This window comes from Taudactylus pleione, unplaced genomic scaffold, assembly GCF_031769625.1.
Source record: "Taudactylus pleione unplaced genomic scaffold, aTauple2 ptg000937l, whole genome shotgun sequence".
NCBI lineage: Eukaryota > Metazoa > Chordata > Amphibia > Anura > Myobatrachidae > Taudactylus > Taudactylus pleione.
The window spans coordinates 1,217,714-1,229,388 of NW_028285338.1; positions in this window are offsets into that span (position 1 = coordinate 1,217,714).

Sequence of the window (11,675 nt, forward strand, 5' to 3'; positions counted from 1 at the left end):
AACACAAGTGTATGCACAAGACTTACAGGTAGTTTCCTCCAAGTGTCTCTGAGCCAGCCAGTCTGCTTGCTCTCCCAGGTATGAGACGACTCTAGCTTACAATCACACAGAGCCTATATCAGCCAGTTCCAGGTGCAGACCCTAATGAGCCTGCTAACAGGCCAAAACCTGAAGTGGCCTGTGGATGGAGCCCTCCCTCTCCTCACATCCACACCCCCAAGACCCAAACCAGCTTTTCAAAAAGCTGACACTCAAATCTGCTTCACTGCAGACTTTTCTCCTGGGGGCTTTTAGAACACATAGGTCAAAAACCTAGGACAAATATATCTACCACTGACCACTTTACCAGTGTTCCTCTCACATATCCCCCCCCTTTGTTTCGACCTGTGGGGCAGAACAACTGAAGCCCCCAAGCAATTAACATGTGACAATGCGTCTGCATTGGCCAGCTGGCTTCCTGGCCTGTGTTCTACCAAAAATGTAAAGGTTTGTAGTGCCAAGAACCATCTCGTTATTCTTGCATTACTGTCCTTGTTTTCTGACATCCATTTCAGAGGGGCATGGTCAGTAATCAGTTTGAACTTTCTTCCCACCAAAAAGTACCTGAGAGTTTCTAACGCCCATTTTATGGCCACTGTGGCATAGTTTCTATCATGTATATTCAATTTCCTGCTTAGGTAAAAAAATAGGGTGTTGCTCACCCTCTTTGCTTTGGGACAGGACCGCTCCGATGTCTACACCGGATGCATCGGTTTGTACCACAAACCCTTTGTCAAAATCGGGGGTCGCCAGAACAGGTTGGGTACATAAGGCTATTTTTAATTCTTGGAAAGTTTTCTCCACTTCAGGACTGCATTCCACCATGATTTTTTGTTTGCCCTTGGTAAGGTCAGTAAGTGGGACTGCAATAGTGGCAAAACTGGGTATGAACCTCCTATAGTATCCAGTGATCCCTAAGTAGGCTCTCACCTGCTTCTTATTGAGGGGTCATGGCCAGTTCTGTATTGCCTCAATCTTATTGAGCTGTGGTTTTATCAAACCTCTGCCAATGGTGTATCCCAGATATTTTACTTCCTCCATCCCTAGCCAACACTTTTTCGGTAGGCTGTCAAACCTGCCTTAAAGATGGAGTCTAACACTGCTTGTACTCTGGGTAAGTGAGACTGCCAATCAGGATCATGTATAACCACATCATCCAGATAAGCCACAGCATATTGTCTATGGGGTCTTAGAATCCTATCCATCATTCTTTGAAAGGTAGCAGGTGCCCCTTGTAGCCCAAAGGGTAACATCTTGTAATGAAGAAATCCTTCTTGTGCAGGAAAAGCTGTTTTTTCTATGGCGTTTTCGGTTAATGGCACTTTCCAATACCATTTGGTTAGGTCCAGAGTGGTTAAATATCTTGCTGTCCCCAGCCTTTCAATTAGTTCATCCACCCTTGGCATCGGGTAGTCATCGAATTTTGAGACACTGTTCAGCTTTCAGAAGTCATTACAAAAATGCACACTCCCATTGGGCTTTGGAATCAACACAATGGGACTGGACCACTCACTATGTGATTCTTCAATTACCCCCAATTCTAATTTTTTTTTAATTCCTTTGACACCGACTCTCTTTGGGCTTCGGGCAACCTATAGGGCTTTAGGTTAACTTTAACCCCCAGGTCAGTGACTATGTCATGTTTGATGACTATGGTTTTTCCTGGAAGGTCAACAGTACCCTATTTCTGATCAAAAATTCCTTGACCTCCTGCTGTTGACTGGCTGACAGGGTTTTTGCAACTGTCACTTCAGGTACCATGGGACCTGGGTTTACTGGAAGGGGTAGGACGTCTGACAGTGCTGCTCTATCCTTCCAGGGTTTTATCAGGTTCACATGATATATCTGTTCTGGTTTTCTTTTCCCCGGCTGGTAAACTTTATAGTTGACCTGTCCCACTTTTTCTAAGATCTCAAAGGGCCCTTGCCAATTAGCGAACAGTTTACTTTCTACCGTGGGAACCAGCACCAACACTCTGTCCCCAGGAGCAAAGTTTAATAACCGTGCATTGTGGTTATATACCCTCTGCTGTGCTAGTTGGGCCTGTTCCAAGTGCTCCTTAACTATCGGCACTACAGCCGCAATTCTCTCTTGCATCTGGGAAACATTTTCAATCACTGTTTTATAAGGACTGGACTGCCCTTCCCATGTCACCTTGGCAACGTCTAGTAACCCTCTTGGATGTCTCCCATATAACAATTCGAAAGGTGAAAACCCGGTGGAGGATTGGGGAACCTCTCTTATGGCCAACAGCAGATAAGGCAACAAATAATCCCAATCTTTACCATCTTTGTCGACAACTTTCTTTAACATATGTTTTAAGGTCTTGTTAAACCTCTCGACCAAACCATCGGTTTGGGGGTGATAAACCGAGGTCCTTAACTGGTTAATCTTAAACAGGCGGCACAACTCCTTCATAACTTTTGACATGAACGGGGTACCCTGGTCAGTTAGTATCTCCTTAGGTATTCCCAACCTGCTAAAAACATAGACCAGCTCTCTAGCAATGGACTTGGTTGACGTATTGCATAGCGGTATCGCTTATGGGTATCTGGTAGCGTAGTCCAGAATTACCAGAATATATTGATGTCCCCAGGCAGAATTCAACAAGGGTCCCACCAAGTCCATAGCTATTCTTTCAAAAGGTACCTCTATAATTGGTAATGGGACTTGAGGACTTTTGAAATGTGGTCTGGTAGCATGATGCCGGCATTCAGGGCAGGAGGCGCAAAAGTCAGATACGTCTTTATGGACACTGGACCAAAAAAACCTCTGCATGATTCGCTCAGTGGTTTTCTCTACCCCTAGGTGGCCTGCCATTGTATGACCATGGGCCAGATCTAACACCGTTCTCCTGTAAGCTTTGGGGACTATTAATTGTTCCACAATCTTCTCCCCTTTTTAAGTCATCTGATACAACAGATCCTAACATATTACCATGTGAGGTTACGTCAATTGACTATCGGGATCTACGGGTTTACCACTGACCACCAACATTCTCCCTGGCTTTCACCGGAGTAGGGTCACTTAACTGCTCTACGGCAAAGACCTCTCTTCTGACCTCTAAATCCGGCAGACATTCAACGAGCTCTACAACACTTGGCGAGCCACCATCACGCTCCGCATTCTCTAGTTCACCAATCATGCTAGAAAATGGGAACATCTCTGACTCTGCCACTACATCAGTCACCCTTTCAGACGAGGCAGGGTGATTTACCACTGTGCAAAACTGGCTTTCCCACAACTTCCAGAAGTGAGCAATATCTCTTCCCAATATCACATCATACAGTACATTAAGCCCAGTACCAAACCCACAGAGATTACCGCGGAAACACCTGGCATCTCAATGTTCACTTTGGCAGTAATATAATACCGAGTATCCCCATGTATGCATGTCACACCAACAGTTTTTCCCTTATGCTTCAAAGGGTTCACCAGCTCAGTTCTCAAAAGTGTAACCAGGCTACCAGAGTCTAACAGAGCCTCTACTCGGTTGCCTTCCACAGTGAGTACATACATGTGTTTATCTGTCTCAGCCTGCCGGTCAGCAGTACAGGCTGGCTGTGCAAAGAAAGACCCCCTGCGGTTGACAGAAGCAGTATCACATTGCATGGGCTCAGAGGTAAGTGAACAATTAGCTGCTATATGGCCGAAGCCACCACATCGGAAACATTGAGTCATATTAATGTCTAGTCTTTTGTGGGGTAGGTACCTTCCTGGCCTGTTAGGCCTGTCTTCAGGTTCCCCACCCTCAGGTCTTAAGCTGCATACACACACGATTTTGTTACCAACGATTTTATGAACGATTTTCTGTCAGATTATCTGTCAGATTTTTTAAAGTGTAATGAATGATTTTTTTGAACTACAAACGATTTTTGCATATTCCCTTAATAAAAATCGTTGAGTTGACAAGTCTGACTGAACTACAAACATGAACGATAATTGTTCATCGGTTGACTCAGAAAGTGAACGATTTTTTCAAATGATTATCGTTAAACTATATCATTTAATGATAATTGTTCTAAAAATCGTTGCGTGTGTATGCAGCTTTAGGCACATTCCACCGCCCAGCACCCTTCTCCCCAGGAACAGTCTTACCATTGTTGATGGGAGTTCGCCAGTGCACCATCGGGGCTCGGTGGGGCAGACTCATCAGCGCCTCAGTCGCCATGTAACTCTCCACCAGTACGACTTAGGGTCGGCATGGCTCACCTACTTGCACAAGGATGCAGGCAGGGATCGCTGATACCGGTCCATCACGACTCATTCAATGATTTGTGGTCCTGTCAGCATCTCGGGCTGTATCCATTTGGTGGATAGATGGACAAAGTCATGCATCTGTGAGCATGGAGGTCTGTCCATTTGGAACGCCCAGCGGTGGACTCGTTGGGCATGAACAAAGGTGGTGACTCCCAAGTGAGTTAGGATCTCCCGTTTTAATTTCACATAGTCCTTAGCATCGGCCAGGCATAAATCATAATAGGCCTTTTGTGGTCCCCAGACAGGAAAGGTGCCACCAGACTTGCCCATTGCTCCTTGGGCCAACTCTCCCTTTCGGCTGTTCTCTCAAATGCAGTGAGATATGCCTGCACATCATTGCCCGAAGTCATCTTTTCTAAGGAAGTGACTGGCTTGTATGGAGTGAGTGGTGGTGGGTGGACCAGTATTAGCATCTCCAGGCCGGGCGACCAAGTGCTGTACCTCCTCCTTAATAGCCTGGTGGGTTTCCTCAAGGGTGACTTGTTGCTGCCTCTGGGCTGCCTCAAAGGCCATCAGTTGTACATTGGTAGCTTCCTGCTGAGCCCGGATAACTTCCTGCTGTACTCAGGTAGCTTCCTGCTGAACTTTATTAGTCTCCTGCTGAGCTGCCGTAGCCTGAAGCAGGGCTTTTACAATGTCCTCCCTTTTACCTCCAGGTGCTGGTTGGAAGCTGAACCTTGCCTCTCTGAGCATTGGCTGATGCCACCTTCAGGGATTCAATAATCATGTGTCTGCCCCTTTAAATTTGAAAGGACAAATTTTCCTTGCTGCACTTTTCAGTGTGTGCTTGCCCGCATTCTCCAACAATTGTAATATTACCGGATTAGGGGTCCCTCTCCTGGGGTAGATGGACTCCCTCTTCATGCACACAGCAGCCGGAAAAATAGTACACCAGTCTGGGGTCTCATACTAGCTGGTTGGTACCAGTCTTTATTGTGCAATGAAAAAGGAAAACAAAACATAAAAGTATACGCTAGCCCGTCTAGGCACGAACTAGACGAGAGGTTCCCTCTCTAAAGAAATAGTGGGGCCTACTGCCTATACCATCAACACAAGCGCATGCACAAGACTTACAGGTAGTTTTCCACAAGTGTCTCTGAGCCAGCCAGTCTGCTTGCTCTCCCAGGTATCAGACACCAGCTTACAATCACACACAGCCTATATCAGCCAGTTCCAGGTGCAGACCCTAATGAGCCTGCTAACAGGCCAAAAAGGCCAAAACCTGAAGTGGCCTGTGGATGGAGCCCTCCCTCTCCTCACATCCACACCACCAAGACCCAAACCAGCTTTTCAAAAAGCCGACACTCAAATCTGCTTCACTGCAACACTCCACCTTACCAGTGTTCCTATCACTATATATATATATATATATATATATATATATATATACATATATACATACACACAGATGACACCACCCCCTCTCCTCTCATTTTCAGTCAGACGCAGCACAAAACCACTCTTTCCCCCCAGCCCCAGAGCCCCAGCTAAACATTAATTTATGTAACACACCTAATATACCCACTACCCAGAGAGTGAAAAAGCATTCTCTCGCCTGGCTGCCTCCTTTGTTTTAAATTATGCTGGTGCAGCACAGCTAAATTTAATGATGTTGTGTTATTCCTTAGTCTGTCTTACCTTCAATGCCTTGCTTGCCTTCTTCACGATGGCTGGCTGGGCCTGGACGTCTAAGATGGAGGCGGAGCCATGAGTTGTTACTCACGGCTCTGCTCTGCAAAGGCCCATGGGAGGAGTGGCAGAGGCAGGGAATGTGCACCATGCCCTCCCATGGCCACCTTGTCTCCTCCTGCAGACAGAATGGGGCTTCTGTGCAGAAGGTTAATTCTGACTAATGGCCGGGTGGAAAAGTCACATGACCGGCCTGGCCATCTGCTGCGCTGCCCAATCAGAGAGCTTCGATCATGGCAGCGTGCGCTGGGAAGGAGGGTAGCAGGCAGCGCCAGTGGGGTTGACAGGTAGGTGGGGGCAGCAGCTGGCGGGGGGAGGCAGAGCCCTGGAATGCCCCTTATAATGCCTATGCCTAGGGCCAGCTCTGACTACAACAGAAAAACAACAACTTACAGTAGTGTAGAGATTATATACTTATTATCTCTACACTCAGGTACTTTGGGTATTACCCAGGTGGTGCCTTACTAGTCACTTACCACAGTGCTGTACATGTTTACATAGAAGGCAGCTTTGCTACCACCTGATATAAATATGACTGATGGTAAGTAGTCATGGATTACAGATGTCGCAAACTCATGTGGTTATGATGAAGCAGAGCATGCTGGGAGATCTGGATATGATGAAGCAGAGCATGCTGGGAGCTCATTGAATAGACTGCTGTTCTTGGATCCCTGTGAGAGATGAATGATTATTGTTGTGAATGATTATGGTCACTAAGATTTATAGTGCAAAAATATCTGCATAATCATATGACGGGATGGGTATGAAATACCGTCGGACCTATGTTCGGCGGTTCAAATCCCGTCACCGGAAGACCGGCAGCAGTCAATATCCCGACAGCTCCAAAGGTAAGTATTTCCTAACCCTACTCCCCCATAACCCTCCTTTAGGGGTGCCTAACCCTAACCTCCCCCCCAAGTGCCTAAACCTAAACCCCCTTCACCGCAGCCTAAACCTAAGGGGTCTAGTTACTAACCAGTGTTAGGAGACAGAGTGAAAAGTGATAAGGTACCAGCCAATCAGCTCCCAACTGTCATCTCACAGGCTGTGTTTGCAAAATGACAGTTGGCAGCTGATTGGCTGGCACCTTATTACTTTTCACTCTGTCTCCTAACATTGCTTAGTAAACAGACCCCTAAGTCTCCCCGGGAGCCCTAAAACCTAACCCTCCCCCCCCCCCGCAGCTTGTCCGCGCCCAGCTTACCTTCCTTCGGTATGCTGGGTGTCAGGCTCCCGGCGTAGGTCTAATGACAGGCGTCTGGATTTCAACGCCTGTCATTAGTACCCTGCCGGGATTTGACAGTCGGGAAGCTGGTGGTCGGCATTTTGACTGTCAGCTTCCTGTCTGCTTCCCCATATGACAATGTGAACGTTCTGCATTTGCTTGTCCTGTATCTGTAAAGTCACTTTGTGTGGAATGAATAGAGCTGAGGTGTCAGGAATCTCCTCTGTCACAGTAACTATAACACAGGACGGCAGTCTGGGATATTTTGCTCTTCCCCAGTCCCAGCAGTCAGTCAGGTGCTGTGATAGTTACTGTACATTATCTAGTGTAAGCTGTGAGTCAATGTTTGTGTCTGATCCTGGACTAAGAAACCAGATTAATGACCCCCTTAAGCTTTCTACCGAGTTACTGGGAATTGCTGCAATCTCGGTTATCCTGTTCTACCAGTTATAAAATAAATATGGCATTAAACAAATGCAGATGAGCAGCAGATAAGGACTGGAGTATAATTATCAGCTACTAAATCAGGCATGCTGACATTCTGACATCCCCCGGAGGGATGGGGCAGCCAGGTTGGACAAGCAGGGGGGCATTCTGCAGTAGAGAAGGGCAGGGGGCAGAGCGGGGTGCGTGGGTATAGGATTGTGTCATTTTGGCCCAGCCCCATTACACAATGGTGAGATTTTTGGAATCGTGTCACCGCAGGGGGGACCTGCCTTTCCGGGGTACTTAGTGCTGGAGTTTAAGAAGCAGAATAATATAGGCTACTAAACTGCAGATAACATGTCATAAAGCAGACTTGGGTTCTCAGTATATTGATGCCAGCAGGGTCTTGTATCTAAACAAAAAAAAATCTCCCAGATGTCCCCAGCACAGTACATTGTACCTGCAACAATACTTGAAAACTATATGGTAATAGAAATTCTAAGATAATTGCTGCCTGCATTTTCAAATACATGGTAACCCACCAGGCCAAGTTCCCGGCTCCTCTGATACTGGTGGTCCCTACACTGCATGATAACAGCACCCACTGTGGGTCATGTAATTGTCTATTGTACGGCCTCATGGTAAAGGCACATACAGAAATACATGGTAACCCACCAGGCCAACTTCCCGGCTCCTCTGATACTGGTGGTCCCTACACTGCATGATAACAGCACCCACTCTGGGTCATGTAATTGTCTATTGTACGGCCTCATGGTAAAGGCACATACAGAAATACATGGTAACCCACCAGGCCAACTTCCCGGCTCCTCTGATACTGGTGGTCCCTACACTGCATGATAACAGCACCCACTGTGGGTCATGTAATTGTCTATTGTACGGCCTCATGGTAAAGGCACATACAGAAATACATGGTAACCCACCAGGCCAACTTCCCGGCTTCTCTGATACTGGTGGTCCCTACACTGCATGATAACAGCACCCACTCTGGGTCATGTAATTGTCTATTGTACGGCCTCATGGTAAAGGCACATGCAGAAATACATGGTAACCCACCAGGCCAACTTCCCGGCTCCTCTGATACTGGTGGTCCCTACACTGCATGATAACAGCACCCACTCTGGGTCATGTAATTGTCTATTGTACGGCCTCATGGTAAAGGCACATACAGAAATACATGGTAACCCACCAGGCCAACTTCCCGGCTCCTCTGATACTGGTGGTCCCTACACTGCATGATAACAGCACCCACTCTGGGTCATGTAATTGTCTATTGTACGGCCTCATGGTAAAGGCACATACAGAAATACATGGTAACCCACCAGGCCAACTTCCCGGCTCCTCTGATACTGGTGGTCCCTACACTGCATGATAACAGCACCCACTCTGGGTCATGTAATTGTCTATTGTACGGCCTCATGGTAAAGGCACATACAGAAATACATGGTAACCCACCAGGCCAACTTCCCGGCTCCTCTGATACTGGTGGTCCCTACACTGCATGATAACAGCACCCACTCTGGGTCATGTAATTGTCTATTGTACGGCCTCATGGTAAAGGCACATACAGAAATACATGGTAACCCACCAGGCCAACTTCCCGGCTCCTCTGATACTGGTGGTCCCTACACTGCATGATAACAGCAACCACTCTGGGTCATGTAATTGTCTATTGTACGGCCTCATGGTAAAGGCACATACAGAAATACATGGTAACCCACCAGGCCAACTTCCCGGCTCCTCTGATACTGGTGGTCCCTACACTGCATGATAACAGCACCCACTGTGGGTCATGTAATTGTCTATTGTACGGCCTCATGGTAAAGGCACATACAGAAATACATGGTAACCCACCAGGCCAACTTCCCGGCTCCTCTGATACTGGTGGTCCCTACACTGCATGATAACAGCACCCACTCTGGGTCATGTAATTGTCTATTGTACGGCCTCATGGTAAAGGCACATGCAGAAATACATGGTAACCCACCAGGCCAACTTCCCGGCTCCTCTGATACTGGTGGTCCCTACACTGCATGATAACAGCACCCACTCTGGGTCATGTAATTGTCTATTGTACGGCCTCATGGTAAAGGCACATACAGAAATACATGGTAACCCACCAGGCCAACTTCCCGGCTCCTCTGATACTGGTGGTCCCTACACTGCATGATAACAGCACCCACTCTGGGTCATGTAATTGTCTATTGTACGGCCTCATGGTAAAGGCACATACAGAAATACATGGTAACCCACCAGGCCAACTTCCCGGCTCCTCTGATACTGGTGGTCCCTACACTGCATGATAACAGCACCCACTCTGGGTCATGTAATTGTCTATTGTACGGCCTCATGGTAAAGGCACATACAGAAATACATGGTAACCCACCAGGCCAACTTCCCGGCTCCTCTGATACTGGTGGTCCCTACACTGCATGATAACAGCACCCACTCTGGGTCATGTAATTGTCTATTGTATGGCCTCATGGTAAAGGCACATACAGAAATACATGGTAACCCACCAGGCCAACTTCCCGGCTCCTCTGATACTGGTGGTCCCTACACTGCATGATAACAGCACCCACTCTGGGTCATGTAATTGTCTATTGTACGGCCTCATGGTAAAGGCACATACAGAAATACATGGTAACCCACCAGGCCAACTTCCCGGCTCCTCTGATACTGGTGGTCCCTACACTGCATGATAACAGCACCCACTCTGGGTCATGTAATTGTCTATTGTACGGCCTCATGGTAAAGGCACATACAGAAATACATGGTAACCCACCAGGCCAACTTCCCGGCTCCTCTGATACTGGTGGTCCCTACACTGCATGATAACAGCACCCACTCTGGGTCATGTAATTGTCTATTGTACGGCCTCATGGTAAAGGCACATACAGAAATACATGGTAACCCACCAGGCCAACTTCCCGGCTCCTCTGATACTGGTGGTCCCTACACTGCATGATAACAGCACCCACTCTGGGTCATGTAATTGTCTATTGTACGGCCTCATGGTAAAGGCACATACAGAAATACATGGTAACCCACCAGGCCAACTTCCCGGCTCCTCTGATACTGGTGGTCCCTACACTGCATGATAACAGCACCCACTCTGGGTCATGTAATTGTCTATTGTACGGCCTCATGGTAAAGGCACATACAGAAATACATGGTAACCCACCAGGCCAACTTCCCGGCTCCTCTGATACTGGTGGTCCCTACACTGCATGATAACAGCACCCACTCTGGGTCATGTAATTGTCTATTGTACGGCCTCATGGTAAAGGCACATACAGAAATACATGGTAACCCACCGGGCCAACTTCCCGGCTCCTCTGATACTGGTGGTCCCTACACTGCATGATAACAGCACCCACTCTGGGTCATGTAATTGTCTATTGTACGGCCTCATGGTAAAGGCACATACAGAAATACATGGTAACCCACCAGGCCAACTTCCCGGCTCCTCTGATACTGGTGGTCCCTACACTGCATGATAACAGCACCCACTCTGGGTCATGTAATTGTCTATTGTACGGCCTCATGGTAAAGGCACATACAGAAATACATGGTAACCCACCAGGCCAACTTCCCGGCTCCTCTGATACTGGTGGTCCCTACACTGCATGATAACAGCACCCACTCTGGGTCATGTAATTGTCTATTGTACGGCCTCATGGTAAAGGCACATACAGAAATACATGGTAACCCACCAGGCCAACTTCCCGGCTCCTCTGATACTGGTGGTCCCTACACTGCATGATAACAGCACCCACTCTGGGTCATGTAATTGTCTATTGTACGGCCTCATGGTAAAGGCACATACAGAAATACATGGTAACCCACCAGGCCAACTTCCCGGCTCCTCTGATACTGGTGGTCCCTACACTGCATGATAACAGCACCCACTCTGGGTCATGTAATTGTCTATTGTACGGCCTCATGGTAAAGGCACATACAGAAATACATGGTAACCCACCAGGCCAACTTCCCGGCTCCTCTGATACTGGTGGTC